Consider the following 18,091-nt stretch of genomic DNA (forward strand, 5'->3'; position numbering starts at 1 on the left):
GTGAAAAGCACAAGCTTATGAATTCAGATAGTTCTAGATTTGACTCATAGCTCTGCCACTTGTAGACTTGTGGTATTGTAAAAAATATCTAAACCTTCTCAATCTCAGTGTCCTTAACTCTAAAATGGGTATAGTATTTTTTTTGTCCTTTGGGTTGTTCGTATCCCCAGTGCCCAGCACAGGGTAGGGGCTCAGCAGTTGGTTGTTGGCAGAATAAAAGAGGGATTGTGGATGGGTGGGTGGATGGATGGTTGGTTAGATAGATAGCTGGCTGGCTGGATAGATGGAAGGAAGGAATGAACAAACGAACCAACGAACGATCACTGTGGATTGAGAAAGACTTGAGGGCCTCTTTGCTAAATAATAAAGCAAGAGCAAGTTATATTGGCCCTATTACCTTGAGGTTTGCCAAGCAAATTTTCTTACGTCTAAGTTAAGGGAAACCAAATTAAGCCATAATTTTTTCTTTTATCGTCTCACTTGTGTCAAGGCTGTAAATGACAGAAAACATGACTAACTGAGGCCCTAACAAGTAGGGAGCTATTTCTCCAGATCTTCAGAAAGTCTGAAGAAGACAGCTGCTTCTGCCCTTTGCCACTATGGCTCTGTCTGTCTCCATTCCTTTGATCTACCCTGTTTGCGGTGTTGGGTTTAAAACATAGACTTTCTTTCTGGTGGTCACTAAACGATTGTCACAGTTCTGTGTCTCATGACCAGTTTCAAAGTTGAGAACCAGTGAGGGATCTACCATGCTGCTTCTGTCATTTATGAGGAGGCAGAATCCTTTCCCAGTACCCCCACAAAGCTCCCCCTCAGGCCAGGACCTTTTCTGAACTCACAGCATCTCTTCCTGAACAAACTGGGGTTCCGTTAGCAGGGAAATGTTGAGGGCTACGGGGAGGCTGAACCACCATAGTGTTGGCCACATTTTCACATAAGTAAACTGAAAAAGCAAAAAAGGCAGAAGTTCAAGTTTGGATATGACTTATTTATAAGACTTTATCTGTGTTAGGGGCTTCAGGACTTGTAAGCCCCCAGCTAGGATGTTAAGATTCTTTTGGTTTTAAGCCAGATGGCACTGTTTTTGTGGCTGGATGTATCTTTGTTGAATGTATGAAAGTTTTTAAATTTTTTTTCTTCTTCCTTTTTGCATGGTAGAAGAAAAGAGGAGTAAAAGAGTTAAAATAGAGGAATATTTTCTAGAGTTAGTGCTAGGCCTCTGAAATGCTGCAACCCTGACTTTTGCCAGAAGCCCTACCCTGACACTGGCCAAAGGACTGTTAACAAAATACTTGTCCAACCAAGCTAAGTGAAGAGAAGAAAATATAAAACACTATTTGAGGGAAGCGGCGGGGGGAGCTTTAGGACGGTTGGCAGTGAAACTTTGCAGAAGAGAGCAGGAATTTGAGGGTCGTTCAGAATGTCACTAGTGTATAGTTTATGTTGGCTCTGCCCATGTTCAATGTTCAGAGAACAGAGGGGAAAAGGCCACTTGTACAGCCCGAGAGGGGTGCAAGGACTGCAGAGTTAAGTCGCACATAAACACACAAACACACATGTTCTAGGAATCCAGATTTGTGGTTAAAAAAAAAAAAGAATTGATTTTTTGGGAGTTTTTGACTTGGATGACGAAATGCCTGATAATCAATATCTACCATTTTCCTTTTTGATTTTTTTTTTTAATTTTTTTTAACGTTTATTTATTTTTGAGACAGAGAGAGACAGAGCATGAACGGGGGAGGGTCAGAGAGAGGGAGACACAGAATCTGAAACAGGCTCCAGGCTCTGAGCTGTCAGCACAGAGCCCGACGCGGGGCTTGAACTCACGGACCGCGAGATCGTGACCTGAGCTGAAGTCGGCCGCTTAACCGACTGAGCCACCCAGGCGCCCCCCATTTTCCTTTTTGGACACGCCAGCCTAACAACTTGCATTCCTAAATGATTAAATGAGATACCATGTCACAAACTTCAAAACTTTTAAGCTTTAAAGAAATACACATATAAGAAAAAGTTCACTGTGACTTGCATATGATTTATTGTATTTTATTTATTAAGGAGGTCAAAGGGCAGAACTGATATGGATCATTGTTTTCTATTTTTGTCAACTCCAGTGTCAGAATTTGACCATATCCTTGAACCGTGCTATGTCTGACTTAATTTCTCAAGTGATTGGAAATTAATAATGCCTTGTGTTTACATGAGAGGTCCAAAGTTTCACCTACAAAAGTTCGAGAAAAATGATGCTTTTAGAAAAGGAGAAAAGACACAGTAGACAAATGTCGCTGATTGAACTCTCTGAAGCTGAGGTCTGCTAAGAGGCCAAGTAAAGGAGAGAAAGGTGGAATTCAGAGAGTGAGATACTGGTCTCTGCAGGGTGGCATTCACTGCCATGCTGGGAAAATGCCAGACGGCTGGGAGAATGGCTGTCCCCTCGGAGCTAACACTGACCACTTGGCGTATCATGATAAATGGGGTTCATTCATGAAGGAAAACACTGCTTTTCTGAAAAGCACCCATATTGAAGAAGCCACCAGAAAATCCAAATGTATAGAAGATACCTGGCAGGAGAAATCTGTGCTCCTTTCTATTTTTTTTTTCCAAAAAGTTTTCTTAATGTTCCATAGTATAATCTTTGGCCACTGGGACCAAACTGCTTTGGGAGCATACAACAAAAGTAGTGTAGCAAACCACTTGGCATTGAAATTTGAGCCAGCCCTATTCAGAATTAACTGAAAGAAACACTGCCATTACCATAAATAAGGCAGACAGTCTCTTTATTAGTTGAATTCTCTGAGCATTTTTTTTTTTGAAGGTAATAAAGCTTTAAGGCTTTAGTAAGAGGCAAAAGGCTATAAAACATGTCAGATGCTTGGATAAAAACTCGACATAGCCATGAGTTTGTGTACGTTGAGCCTACCCACCACATCACTGACCCTCAGGGGGTGGGGCACCCTGGTCCACCCCCCAGTGGGGTGTGTGAAAGATGGCAGACATATCCAAACCTAAGCAAGGGAGCTGGGTCATTTAAAAAACCATACACTATGTGATGATTTGCTTGGGAAAGGGGGGAATATTTTCATAATATAAACAGAAAAATTCAGTTGCATAAAATATTTCTGGCTATTTGAGAATATGCATTCATTCAGTGACAAAAAAAAAAAAAATACGTAGTCCCTGTCAGGCGTCACCTCAGGCATGGTGGGTACAGCAGTGAATAAACAATGTCCTCTTCTTGTGGAGTTTACATTCCAGTGAAGGAGAGAGATAATAATTCAGTAAGATAGCAAATAGAATGCCAGGAAGTGTTAAGTGCTATGAAGAAGAGCAAAGCAGGGTAAGAAAGGAGAGTGTAGGGCCTCTCTGAGGAGAGGACACTCATCACAAAGACCTGAAGGAAGTGAGGTTGAAAAGTGCGTGTGAGTTGGAGCAGGAGGAAGAATGTGTCTCAGCACCGAGGCAGGCGATAGCTTGGCATATTTGGGTTTTTTTGTTTGTTTGTTTTGCTTTTGTGTTTCTACATAAGAAATACTTTTTAAAATACGTATTTTTTAAAGTAATCTCTAGGCCCAAACTTACAACCTCAAGTTTGGGGCTCAGACTTATAACCTCAAGATCAAAAGTCATATGGCTCTACTCACTGAGCCAGCCAGGGGCCCCTGGATTGCTTGGCGCATTTGAGGAGAAGGGGAGGTCAGTGTGTCTGGGTAGAGTGAGCCAGGGCCAGTTCATGTAGAACCCAGGAAGCCGAGGATTTAGCTCGTGTGCTAAACATGCCTAGAAGCCCTTGGAGAGTTTTGAGCAGGGGAGTAAGGTGAAGAAAGATGACACCCCCACTGCTGAGGGACACTAGACTTGGAATGGGGGGAGGAGCACGGCCGAAGCCCAGAGACCCATGGGGATGCTGCCAGCTCAGACCAGGAGACTTGGAGGAGACCCTGAGGTGTGACTGGATCCGAGATGTCTTGAAGGTAGGGCTGACGGGATTTGCTGGTGGGTTGACTAGATGAACAGTAGGTGAGAAAGGAGCCAAAGGTGAATGAGGATTTGGGCTTGAGCAAAGGCATGAATGGTGGTGTCCAGCTTCCAGCACTGGGAGCCCCAGGGGAGCAGTGTGGGGGGATCGTTTAAGAATTTGGTTGTGGCCTTTGTTAAGCTTGAGATCCTAATAAGGCATCCTTGGGAAAATATCAAGAAGTCAGTCAGATAAATAACTAGAGTTCAGAGAAGAGGCTGGGGATGGAGAGATGTAGATTTGAAAGTTACCGGATTTAGGGGAGAGGAGAGGATCCAGCAGTGGAGACTGAGAACGCACATCAGTTTCCTGAAACAGCCATGGAAAGGGCACATCAGAATCTGGTTAGGGAAGGGAAGGTTTTTATGGTTATCAAAAGTGGGTGTCTTAAAAGGTTAAGAAAGACTGCCTTACATCATCAGTGTCCACAGCACTTGTAGGGGAGATATGTTCATAGGAACGAAACCTAGCTTAAGCAATAGAAGATAAATAGGAACCTAATTTCTGGATTCACAATTAGTTATAAACATGAACGTTTAGGGCTTTTTTTTTTCCTCCCTTTCGTTTATTGGAAACCTAGGATGTGTTAAGCAAACAGCTCATTCTTGTGGGAAGGAAGAAAAATACATAGAAGTATAAAGTATGGCCTGTGCAGTCACAAGGCCTTATAATCAAATTGCCTATGCAGGTGCATAAACAAATAAGAAATGGGGTTGGGGGGTCAAGGAGACGAGTTGAGCATGGAAATGGCTAGCTGTACAGAACATCATCAGATGCCCTGGGCTGCTGTTAAATCCCTTCCTAGAGGTATGGTGAATAACAGGGGTTTTGTTTGTTTGTTTGTTTGTTTGTTTGTTTGTTTTTCCCTTGGCTCTGGGTGGTAGGTTTTTGTTTGTTTGTTTTTGTTTTTGTTTTTTTTCTGTTGCAGTGAGTTCAGGCTTGTGCATTCCCCCAAAGGAAGGTCATCAGATTGTGTAGTTCAGCATGTATATAAAATGGAAAGCTCATGAGAATGTCTGGGAGAGGGTACAAACTAATGTTAACAGTAGAGGCAGCAAAGGTGGCTTTATCCAGGCAGCAAGTGGTAGGTGCAGGAACAGAGAGGTTGTGCCCACTGTGTTGGTTTTCTTAAGACTTGTCTTCTTACTGTAGAGTTATGTCTTTGAGTGGATTATGTTGAACACAGTGGGATTTGTTTTTGTAAGCTATTGATCTCTTGATGATATAGGAAAATATGAACAAGTCCTTAGAATCTATATCTTATCTACTCCTTTGATTGGTTTTCAGTGACCAAGGGACTCTCACTCAATGCCCACCCGTTTTGGTGGCTACAATTTAAAACTGAATCACTCAGTGGAGTCAAAGCCCCCAAACCAGGGTTTGGGTGGCCGCTCCTAGCATCAGCTAAGGAGCATTTATCATTTGCTTCTGAGGCCAAGGCCCGGAGAAGTAGCTCATCCATGTCAAAGGTCTGGCAGAGTGAAACCAAAACCTTCCCTGTCTGCTTTTTCTGATCCAGCTCCAGGCAGTGCCCTTTGCTGCATCCTGCCCTTATTATGCTGCCTGACTCTGTGCAGCAGACATCACCTGAATATTTGTGGGATGACTGTCTTCCTCGCTGTCTCAGCATCCAACAGAAAGTATGTCATCGAAAGGAGTGATAACGATTAGAGAGCTAAGCCCAGTGGACAAAATGATTATTTTCACCATGTGGCAGAAACTCAGTTACCCGGGACACTCCCATAAAGCTGGAACTTGCAGAGGGAAACATAGTTATATATTACAGTGATAAATGCTGCTCAATTTTACTTTTTGTTTTCTTAAGTTTTCTGAGGCTAATAAAAGTTCAACCCTGCCGAGGAGTTGTTGCTGTTTTTTTTAATAGCTCTATTCAAGCATGGTTGGATTTCGAAAATATTTTTTTCATTGAAAAGTAACCAGAAATATGTTGGAGATCATTGTCGCCAGAGAAAGAGTCTAAGGCTCCTATCTCCATTCCTGTGTAGGGAGAGTTCTCACTGTGGGGAATTGTGTCTGGCTAACATTAACTGAGATTCTGGGAGGATGCCTTTGAGTCAGGATTCAATGGTGGACCCTTGATTCCTATCAGTTTGAAGTCTCTCTGCATCTTCTGCTGCCTGCAGGCCGCATGGGCTATTTCACTCATACCCCTGTTGCAAGGAAAGGAGACCCCTTGAAGAGCTTATGCTCCCTTTTCTCAGACCAGAACCCTGTACGGCAGATGCCTGACTCAATAGCACCGTAGCAAAAGCTCAAGTGAAGCCATCATCTCTTCCACAATCCCTGGTGATGGGTTTTCAGGGTGTTGGCGGGGTATGGAGCCAACGACCAAGAAAGAATTCTTGAAGACAAACGTCTTTGGTGCAAGACGGTGATTTTATGAAAGCACGAGGACAGGCCCCGTGGGCAGGAAGAGCTGCTCTGGGGTCGTGAAGAGTGACTGCTTATATACTGTGGGGTTGGGGGAGGTAAAGTCAAGAGGAAGTTTCTTAAAGGGATTTCTACATGCTAAAGAGGATTTTTTAGATTATTGGAGGCCTAGCTATTGTCAAGCTAAGGCTATTTTTCCCTCTAGCAAAGTATTATCATTAAGATAGTGGGGAGTTCCTGGAGATTAGGCTATTGAAGAGATATTTGTAAACTGGTGGACTCTATCAGTTTAACCATTTGTTTTCTGCCCTTTCCTTTGTGCTTGAGCAGCCAGAAGTGTCTGAGGAATATCACACAGATCCCACCTGGGGGTTGGGGGGAAGTTGTGCTAGCTTGTGCTTGGCCCTCAGCTTGCCTTACGGTCCCTCATCACCTGGTCATTTTCTTTTCTGTAATTCTGCATGGCCCAGTTTTTTGCCATCATTCATTCTCTATAGATGTATCAGCCACCCCCTGCCTGTCAGATACTGTCATAAAGTAACATCCTGTTGTGACCATAGTTTTTTGGCAGCCGTGTTGTGTTCTTTTTCTTTATCTTCTAAACTTTAACTCTGTCTGTTGAACAGTAGCAGTATAAGCCATGGCCATGGGGTGAGGCACTGTAAGATGCCTAGTTAACAAAGACACATGAAAATATGTTTGCTATATTCTGTGTAGGTAAGTAGACGAATTTATTTTAGGAAGATTTTCACCGTCACATGTTAAAGCTGAAAGTGTTTGGTTAACTCTCAGTTAACAACAGCAGAAATTAAATTCAACCAGTCTTTTGGCTAATTGCTGTTTTCTATAAGCATTAAGTAAGTGGTTCTTTCCCTTCAGGACAACAGCTAGTGATCACTGGGCTCTCAACTATTCTTTGTGCCTTGAACATATTATTCAGTAAGAATTATTGCAAATGATCTGCGAGCCTCCAAGCCCCCAAGATTTTCCAGAGGGTCCCATGGCTCAAAGGGTCCAGATTAATTTCTGGGGATTAGATCGCATTTAACATCGCACCAGTTCCATATAAGAACCTGGGGCATAAACCCTTTGGTGCACTGTATGTACCTCACAAACCCTGAGTAGGGTGACCAACCATCTTGGTTGTATGTGGCACTGAAAGGATTTCTAGGATGTGGAACTTTCACTGCTAAAACCAAAAGTCCCAAGCATACCAAGAAGAGTTGGTTTCCCTAATCAAAAGTAGGATCTACGTACAGAAAGGAATATTGCTAAATACGATCTTCTGAAACCAGCAACTTATCTATAAAATGGAGATAATTCTGTCTTCCTCATGGGGTTGTGATAAGGCTCAACTATTCCTATCTGTGGGGCTGGGTAGCTGGCTATTGCTTTGTCCTCGGAGGGGATCAGCATCATCTCTGATAGGGCCCTCTAACTGCTTGCTCTCCAGAGGCCTGTCAGTGAGTCAGTACTAGTTACTATTTTTTCTTGTAATGTTTATTTTTCAGAGAGAGAGAGAGAGAGAGAGAGAGAGAGAGAGAGAGAGGGAGTGAACATGAGTGGGGGAGGGGCAGGAGAGAGGGAGACACAGAATCTGAAGCAGGCTTTAGGCTCTGAGCTGTGAACACAGAGCCTGACGTGGGGCTCAAACCCACAAACCGCAAGATCATGACCTTGAGCTGAAGCCGGATGCTTAACCGACTAAGCCACCCAGGTGCTCCAAATTAGTACTAGTTCTTTCTGATGTGAAGATGCTAGAGATCCTGGGTCATTTCTGTTGGCCCCATGCTTCTCACTGTAGTCACCCCCTTTGGGCTTTGCCTGGTACTGCCTCTTAGGTGATGAGGCCTCTCTTGCATCTAAAACTCCCCAACCCGGTGCATTAAGCAGTTTGCAGTCCTCAGTGGGCCTAGGTACTCACTTCCTCTTGGGCATTGGCACAGGTTGTTTCCTCTGCCTTGCTCACGACTCCCTCCTTTGAGTTTCTGGTTAACCTTGGCTGTTCTTCATACTTCAGCTCCAACACTGCTTCCTCTCGAAAGCCTTCCATGATCATCCCAGACTGGTATAGATGCCCCTCCTCTGTGCCCTCAGAGCTCCTTGTACTTACTGCAATTAGATAACATGCTGCTGAAGCTCTTAATTACCTCCTCATTTGTTTCCATGACTTATCGTAGGCTCCTCGAGGAGAAGGCCTATATGTTGCTCTCTGTTGTACCTGCAGCACCTTCCACATTGCTGGGCACGTGGTAGGCTTAGAGAGGCTGATGTGGGGCAGGATAGTGGAAGAACTCACCACCCTCATCTGTAGTTTGCTCTGACCTTGCTATGGCCCTGACCGCCCGGTCCTGTCGGTCCTTGGGAGATGTAAGCCACTCTTGATTTTTCTCAGAAGAACCCCATCCTGTCCTTACAGGGACCATCATCCAGTTTAGCTAGGTTTTCATTCACCCTGTAAGACACTAAGCACATTATGAAAATACACAATACCAGCCCAAACTGCCAAGGGTTATATAAATATCAGTGGGGAGACTTAGGAACTGAGAATATTACGTAGGGTGGAGGCACACAGTTTTTTTGCTTACTTGTACATACACGGAATAAAAATATTTCTACTGTGGCGAGTTTAAATGTGAAATCCTCACACCCCCCCACCCTCAGTTCTGAAGATGTAGTGACTTGTAGGCTTAATCGTGAATTTTGGAAGTTTCATTTTATAATTTGATCCAGATTATTTTTCTTTCTCCCTAGTGAACATTAATCGTTTCCTGTGAATTTTCCTGATATTAGGAAACAGATGTTTCATATTTTTATCTGCGTTTTTCCCAAATGCTGAACCAGGACTTTTGTAGTGTGTGTGTGTGTGTGTGTGTGTGTGTGTGTGTGTGTGTACACTGTGAATTTTTGAGGAATGAGTTATATCAGAATTTGCAAATAAAAGCATAACAGCTATATCTACAGAATTACACAGATTTGTCCAAGGCTGGAAACATTGTTGGACATTCTGTTTAATGTAGTTTGGTACTGTTTAGCTAATGTAGACTTCTGGCCTAAGAATGCATTAGGACTGTCTCATGTTAGTGTGCTTGCCAGAATAAGGAGCAGCTTAGCAAAAAGCACATAGTTAATGCAGCCTTCAGTGCTCTGATTTTTAACTAACTGTATTTTTTGTTTGTTTGTTTTTACCTTGGTCTCTTAACTGCATGAAGTGCTTCATCTCTTACTAAAACACTGAGTCAGTGTTATCTCTGTGCAGAGTAGGGTGCTAGGATTTTGGGGAGATACAAACACAAATAAGATATGGACCTTGGGATCTTACTCAGTAGAAGAGGTGAAACATACACTAAAATACCTGCTCTAAAAGGTAGAGAGTGATAAAGGTTATAGAAATTCATAGAGAAGAGTGGTTTCATTGAGCCCAGAAGGGAAGGAATACTGGCAAGAAGAGTGATGTTTATGCTCGTTCAAAAAAAAAAAAAAATGACAGTAAAGCAACACTTAATTTAGGTCTAAGTTATTTGGATTATTTTAACTTTATAAGGATGGTCCGTTACATAAGGCATTGTTTTGGTGGATTCTCTAAAAATAATACTAGCCAGAGAAAGACAAGTACTGCATGGTATCATTTATATGTGGAATCAAAACCAAAACAAATCAAATCAAACTCCTAGAAACAGTAGAAAAGTGGTTGCCAGGGGCTGGGGGGGACACAGGGAGAGGTTGGTAAAAACTTTAAGCTGTAAAATGAATAAGGGCTGAGGATCTAATGGGAAACATGTTGACTGTAGTTGATAACACTGTATTATATCATTGAGATTTTCTAGAAAAGCAGAACTTAAATTTTCTCACCCCACCCGAAGAAAAAGGTCAATATGTGAGATGATGGGTGTATTAATTAACTAAATAGGAGGAAGCCTTTTGCAATGTGTATCAAATCGCCATGATGGACACTTGAAATATCTTACAGTTTTACTTGTCAATTACACCTCAACAAAGCTGAATTAAAAATGCCAACATTTCTGGAGAGCCTCTAGTGCAGCAGGTGTGGTTCTCTGATGCTTTGTATAAAGGCTTTTTAATAGGAAATGAGGTAGAATTGGTGCTTGAGATAATTATCCATTTGCACAAAAACACATCTCTTTATTTTGGTTCCTGTGGTTCCAAGAACAAAGGGCTGAGTCCAATCTTGGCCAACTCCAAGGCTCGGTGACCCTGTTTAAGTTGCCTGGCCTGCGTGGGTCTCAGTTTTCTCAGGCGTGTAGTGCAAATTGTCGTATTCCACAGCTCACTCACAGGGTTGCTGTGAAAATAAAAGTGGGTGTAAATGAACATTGAAAAGCAATCAAAAGCCAAACATTTTGCCAAGAAACAATGTCATAGCTCATGAGGTTTATACAAAATGTGGCTGTCGCTTATTATTTATCAAAATGCTCTGTAAATTAAAAGGTGTTTATTCTAAAATTCAAAATACAGGGAATATATTTATAGCAAAGACAAATACTAACTCTTGATTATCATATACTATTTAAGAGCTCATTGAAATTCATAACAAAAATATGAAGATCCTTCTATGAATAAGAAAAACATAAGCTTATTTTTCAAGGTGACAAACCATTAATAAACAGGAAAAAAAGTTCATTTTCACTAATTATCTTAGAAATAGAAATTAAAACTGCATTAAGAATACCATTTTATGTGTAAAATGTCAACATCTCAAATTCCCCATTATTTGGTTGGTGGTGTTATATGCTAATTAAAGTCCCTTTTAAAAACAAAAAAATTGTTGGCGCGCCTGGGTGGCGCAGTCGGTTAAGCGTCCGACTTCAGCCAGGTCACGATCTCGCGGTCCGTGAGGTCGAGCCCCGCGTCCGGCTCTGGGCTGATGGCTCAGAGCCTGGAGCCTGTTTCCGATTCTGTGTCTCCCTCTCTCTCTCTGCCCCTCCCCCGTTCATGCTCTGTCTCTCTCTCTGTCCCAAAAATAAATTAAAAACGTTGAAAAAAAAATTTTTTTTTAAATTGTTAATTCTACTGTTAGAAATTTAGGGAAGCTGGGGAAATAAGTGAAAGGGGCGAAAAAAGCTAAAACATGAAGATATCCAATGTAATATTATTTATAATAATAAAGACTGGTGACAATTTGCATTATTTAGTGCAGTATGGGAGTGACTTAGTAAATCGGAACTTTTTACATGAAGGACTGGTTTTAGGCCCCTTAAATAATCATTATGAATATGTGTAGAAACACAGAAAATATTTAAAATAAAATGGAAAAAGAAAATAATAGCCGTCATTTATGGAGCCTTTCCTGGTGGCATTGGGCCAACATTCTCCCTTTTTATTCAGATAGCAACTGTGTGCGTAAAGGATTTTTATGCGTTAGAAAATTGAGGCTTACAGGTAAATGGTTCAAGGACTTACATGTCATCAGTGGAGAAGCCAACATTCAGACCTCACCTTCTAACTCCAAAGCTTTCTCTGGGTTTACTATCAATAGCATTTGAACTGTGGCCATGGTCACGTAATAACGTGTGTGTGTGGAGCGTAACAGGCAAAAATAAGTGGTAGCATTACGATGGTGGGCATGTGGGCCCAGAGATGTTTGATGTCCTTTTAAAACTGTCATTGGGAAACATACACACACCACCACCACCACCACCACCAAAAAAGTGCCACTGCCCTTTCCATAGAAAAATAAGAAACAATATATTGAGTAAAATTTCATTTGTTTGCTCTGGCTTTTTATGTATTCTCATAGAGGTTGGTAAAATAGGAATTACATGTCTATTTTTAAAATTTCTCACTAGCTTTGGCATAATCAGGATACTTTCCCCCCAGATTATCTACAAAGTAGGTGAGGACACATCCCACCAGCTCTTTAATTAAAAACAAAATTTCAAGTCTCTAACTCTCTGTGGATTAAGGACAGTGAGCAGGTGGGAGAATTTCTCCTGATGAACAGCCCAGACCAGCTCTTCCGGGCAGGAGCCCATCTCAAGGTGGAGATAATGGGGTGGCACCATTTGGTTAAAGTAGGCCAGTTCACCTGCTCAGGGTGTGCCCTTTCCTAGGACAAAAGCCCTTGCACAGTGAGGGAAAATGTCACCATTTTTGTTCCTACTGTCTTTCACCTTTCGGGCTCAAGACTTGTCCTGATTCTTTGATGCATTACAGCATTGCTTTATAAAGTCAGGAGTCCTGGAGCACCCGAGTGGCTCAGTCAGTTAAGTGTCTGACTTCGGCTCAGGTCATGATCTCGTGGTCTGTGAGTTCAAGCCTAATGATGGGCTCTGTGCTAATAGCTCAGATCCTGGAGCCCATTTCTGATTCTGTGTCCCTCTCTCTCTGTCCCTCTCTCTCTGTCCCTCTGTGTCTCCCTCTCTCTCTGCCCCAGCTTGTGCTCTGTCTCTCTCTCTCAAAAATAAACATTAAAAAAATTTTTTTAAATAAAAAAATAAAGTCAGGAGCCCTGCAACATCTAGTAACACAAATTTCCATGATAGACTCAAGACACAGGGTATATTTTGCCTCACCTTTGTGGAACATGTATCTTTTACACTTACACCTACAGTAAGGGCCTTGTATGTTTTGAAGGCCCTTTTATATCCATTTTGCCATTTGAGATAACATCATGTCAGAATTTGCAAGTGGAAATCAGAACGGATCTGACTAGGGAAAGGTGGAGATGTCTTGAGAGCTGGAAACATTCTCCGACATGTTTCTCAATATAGCCCATTCAGGGTCACTTCCTATTTTGTGGGTGGGGAAATGGAGGCACCTGTTAGTTAAGTGATTTGCTGGAAGTCATGGTAGTCAAGACAGCTAGAAGCCAGGCCTATAAAACTAATGTTCCCCCCACCCCACCTCCTACAGTGCTATATTCTGTATTTTCTAGAGAATTAACATGAACTAGAAGCAGGTATGATCAGGATCCAGTGGCTGTTTAAAGATCTCCCAGGGCTATAATTTTGTATTTTATAATGACGGTAAATGTTATATAGTAATGGAGTCTAGCAAGTTATCACATGCATTTTAGACGATTCCTATCGAGTGGATCTTTTTACAGTGACACAAATACGTACACCTGTGCTGTTCAGTACAGTAGCTACTACTTTGTCTACTTGATTACTTGAAATATGGCTTATGAGTCTTTAATTGTTTAAATTCCCACATGTGCTAGCATCTGTTGTAGTGGACAGCAATAGTTCAAGACTTCTTGATGCTTTCTTGACATCTCCACTTGGGTAGCTCAAAGTTAACAAGGTCAATCAAATCAATTCTTTTTTTTTTTTTTTCAAATTAGAACTCTTGATTTTCCTCGCACAACCTGTTTCTCCCCTAAAGAAGACACCACTGACCCAGTTGCTTGAGCCAAAACCTAGGTGTCCTCTAGACCCGTTCCTCTCTCTCCTCTCCCACAACCACTTCAGCAGCAGGTCTTGATTGTTTTACTTCCAGAACCTATCCTGAATCCATTCACTTCTCTCCATCTCAACTGCTACCATCCTGTGCCCAAGGTACCATCATTTCTCACTTAAACAATTGAATGGCCTCATACTGGTCACTGATCCATCCATCCACTATTACCTCTTCCAGACTCCTCCATGCAGCTGCCAGAGAGACATTGTTAAATTCTTCAGTAGGTCACATCACTCCATGCTTATATGGAAAAATTTGTAGAACTTGTCACTATTTGAAGTTATCTTACTTCTTTGTGTACTTGTTTATTTTCTGTCTTCCATTACAGTGGGAGGGCCCCTATATCAGGAGCCTTGTTTACCTCATTTACTGCTACATCTCCAGCAGGTACAACCATGCCTGGCACATAATTTGCATTCAGTAAACCTCTCAATAACAATTAGATTAATGTTTATTGTAGAAGGAGATGAGGTAGGAAGAGTCAAAACACAATTGGTTGTTAATAACTGAGATAATGTTGACATCCATATACATGGGAAGTTGGTGGTTTCTTTTACATTCTGTATGCAGTGGGAAGAGGGGCTGTGATGGCTAATTGCGTTTATTGGTGAGTGGTAGGCTGGGCCAATGTCCTGATGCAATCTCTGACGTGAGCTACAAAGAGCTCTTTCTCTCCCTAGAAGTCTGTGTATGTCCCAGATCTTGAAACTCTTGTCTTTCCCACTGGTAGAGAAAGGGGAGAGTGTCCTCCTACAAGGTCACTTTTTATATTCATCCAAGGAGAGTTTAGATAGTGCTGGAAAGAAACATACTGTGGAACTGAAGGGTAAGGAATGACAAAGCCATGACTGGACAACAAAAGGAGATTTTCAACATGAGACTTTTATTTTAAAAATATTTGGAATATACTCACTGAGTTATTTGAAGCCAGGTAAATCCAAAAAAAAAAATAGGGCTTTGTGTACTTTTTTAACTTGAATATTGCTTTTATTAAAAAAATTTTTTGAGAGAGAGAGCAAGCGATAGTGGGGGTGGGGGCAGGGAGGGCATAGAGAGAAGGAGAGAGAGAATCCCAAGCAGACCCCCCACTGTCAGCTCACAGCCTGACATGTGGGGCTCGAGCTCATGAACCTCGAGATCATGACCTGAGCTGAAGTTGGATGCTTAACCAACTGAGCCACCCAGGCGCCCCGAATATTGCATCTTTTAAAGGAAAGGGTCTTTTCTGTCATTCCTTTATAATGGTCAGCCAAGGCTTTCAGAGGGCATGTTATTACTTAGATCCACGTGCAAAGTTAAGGGAAGCTGATGATCTTGTTGGAGGTATGATCGAGTTGGCCAAGCTCTGAGTTGTGTCTGTTCCCTCTCCTAGTGAACAAGCATAGGCTGGATTTAAAACATATCCCCTCAGCACTGGCTGGATTTAAAAGATGAAGTGAAAGCTTGCTTTGCTAAAGAACATATTTGGAGACTTTTTATCCCAGTGTGTTTTTATTCACACTCTGGCTCTTGCACTTACAAGCTGGATAACCTTAGGCTGCTGACTTCTATGCCTCAGTTTGCTCACCTGCTAAATGGAGTAATAAAAGGACCTACCCTGTATGGTTACTGAGTAGATTAGAGGAACATGCAAAGCACTTGGAACAGTGCCTGGCACATGACTCCATAAATACCAGCTTTTGTTATTATCCGTAGTAGTACATAATTCTCAACTGAATTGAATGAATACTACTGTTACTGCAGAGAGAGAAAGCTGTCCCTATGGCAGCCAAAGGAGTTCACAAAGGCTTCCCAGAGGAGATGACTTTGGAACTGATGCCTACAGGTAGGCTGATACGATAGGGAAAGGATGTGTTTGACAGAAAGAACAGAATCTGCAAAGGCACAGAGGGGTGAGTGTGTGGCATGTAGGGACCTGTAAATAGGTCTGTGTAGCTAAAAGACAAGGTATCTGAGTGCCCGGGAAGAGGTCAGGCATGAGACCACTGCAGCTTTTGAGACTGGGCTAAGGAACTTGGATTTGCTCCTACAACCTAGAGGAAGCCACTGAAGGACTTTCAGCAGGTTCGGGGCTCAGCATCCCACAGTGGCCTCAGTCCAAGGCCTGCTGATTCTGAACAGTGTCCCTGACCAACCTCCTTTCCTACTATATGGGCGTGGAGTTCACACGTGTGGATCTTATTTTTCTCACTAGGTGTGACTTCTTTGGGGACCACGGATTAATCAATTTAAAAGGATATGTTTTCTGAATTCCTTTCTACCTGATTCTTCTGGTCTTCCTCTCCACCCAGCTAGGACAGATATAGAGGTGCCTATCTTATAGACCCCTTTGAGAATCTGATGGAAGTGATAGACCCTTCCCTCAGAAAAATTGTGAAGACAAAATTTTCAAACGACCGACACCTACCCCCCCAACCCCGACACCATTAACCTCCTGCTGCATCCCGGTCAGACCCAGGCCTGCTTGTGGTGATTTTGCTCCTCCTCCATGTTGTTTTTATTTTAATTTGCTAGCACATCCCGTAACTCCTCCATCTGCCGTCACTGCTATTATCTGACCATGTATCGTGACAGCAGCCTTGGATCACTTGGTGGTTATAACTAAAACTGAAAGTAATTATCTTATCTTGAGCCATTCACATTTAGGTGAGAGTCTAGTGGCTAAAGGACATGGGATCTGGAGGCAGACCTCTACATGGATTAGAATCCCAGCTCTGTCACCAACGTATAACCTTGAGTATGTTACTTAACCTCTCCCAAGTCTCAGTTTCCTTATTACAAAATGGGAATGATAATATGCTTATCTCATAAGGTTATTGTGAGTGTTAATTGAAGTCAGATGCCAAGAACAGTTCCTGGCACATAGTTAAGTGCTATATAAATATTTGCTATTATTACGTGATTATTTCCAGTAAAATGACATCACAAATGGGGTGATGATGGATTACTAAGAGGAGAAAAATAGATGAATAAAATCTCTTCATGCATTTGACTTGATTTACCAGTACCTGAAGGCCAAAAGTGGATTCCCTCTGTGTCTGATGTGGCTACTCGCCATCGTGGCTGTTGACTACTTGAAATGTGGCTAGTCTGAGTTGTGACGTGCTGGGTCTTAAAGATTTAGTGTGACGAAAAGAATGTGAAATGTCTCATTAGTAATTTTTCTTTTGGTTACATGGTGAAATGATAATATTCTGAATAAATTCAGTTACACATATTAAAATTTCATCCATTTCTTTTTGCCTGTTTAGTGTAACTACTAGAAAATAGAAAATTATATATATATAGCTCATGTTCTATTTCTGTTGAGCAGGACTGCCTTGGGCTCATCCTTATCAATAAAACAAAAATTTGTGCTTATTTGTGATCTATTGGGAAGCCTTGTATACTCTTCCCCATTGTCCTGGAGGTTGTGCTGGACTGTCCATTTTTTAATTGGTTCCATGCAGGGAGCTGTGGCTTGGTCCTAGCAGAAGGGGTTGAGGGACCAAGGCAAAAGCAACAACCAAAGAGGCTTCTGCTGACTTGGAGGGGTTTGGATGAAAACACTACCATTTATAGTTATACTGGCTTCAGACTTTCAGCGCTCCCTGAAGTAGAAGAGAGAAGGCTCTCTATTCAGGAAGTTGAAATATGTAGGCAAAAAACTCTCCCTATTCCATCAGGAGCCAGAAAAAGCTTTGCTAATCTTTAACTAAAAGAATAAATACTCAACATCATGGCGGTCACTTGGGACTGAAAGCACACCCTTTGCAAGTGTGATTTACTTATGGAATGTTTGCTTAATTCTATTTCAGATTCATTCTACCACTTCCAACCTGAAAACGGTGGGCCACAGGAAGTCTTTCTGGTGAGTTCTCTTTCATTTTTAAAACAATGTGACTGTTTGACATTATTTTTGAAATGATATTCACACTTCTAAGTTAGATACATCCCTACCAGGACTATGATTAGATGTCTATTTATTCACACTTTTTAAAATTTCCTCTCTGAAAGGATTTAAGATGTTTCCATGCCTTAAAAAAAAGCAGATCAATCCACATTCCTTTGCTAAGAACATGGTCAGGGAAAAGATCTATGATTATATGCCAAATACTGTTAAATTTTCTTTTTTTTTTTTCTTTTTTTGGTAATGAAACTATTTCTAGGCCCTTGTTGATGGTCTGCTTGTTTCAAGCAGTATCCAAAACAACAAAGTGTTATTTCAGCCAAGGAATTCAGACAGTCCCTTGCAGTGTGTTGTAATGAAAATTGGCTTACAGCTACAAC

The 18,091-nt window shown here is 41.8% G+C and overlaps 1 protein-coding gene across 3 annotated transcripts in view; it reads left to right on the top strand.

Moving 5' to 3' along the window:
• The window catches only part of GNG12 (G protein subunit gamma 12), a 125,081-nt gene that overhangs the window by 32,392 nt on the left and 74,598 nt on the right, over positions 1–18,091 (top strand). For all 3 annotated transcript variants that reach the window (XM_047871816.1, XM_047871818.1, XM_047871817.1), the window contains exon 2: positions 17,620–17,672. The gene's annotated coding sequence lies outside the window, so the exon portion shown is untranslated. The remainder of the gene's footprint in view (positions 1–17,619; positions 17,673–18,091) is intronic.

Source organism: Prionailurus viverrinus, chromosome C1 (genome assembly GCF_022837055.1).
Source record: "Prionailurus viverrinus isolate Anna chromosome C1, UM_Priviv_1.0, whole genome shotgun sequence".
NCBI classification, from domain to species: domain Eukaryota; kingdom Metazoa; phylum Chordata; class Mammalia; order Carnivora; family Felidae; genus Prionailurus; species Prionailurus viverrinus.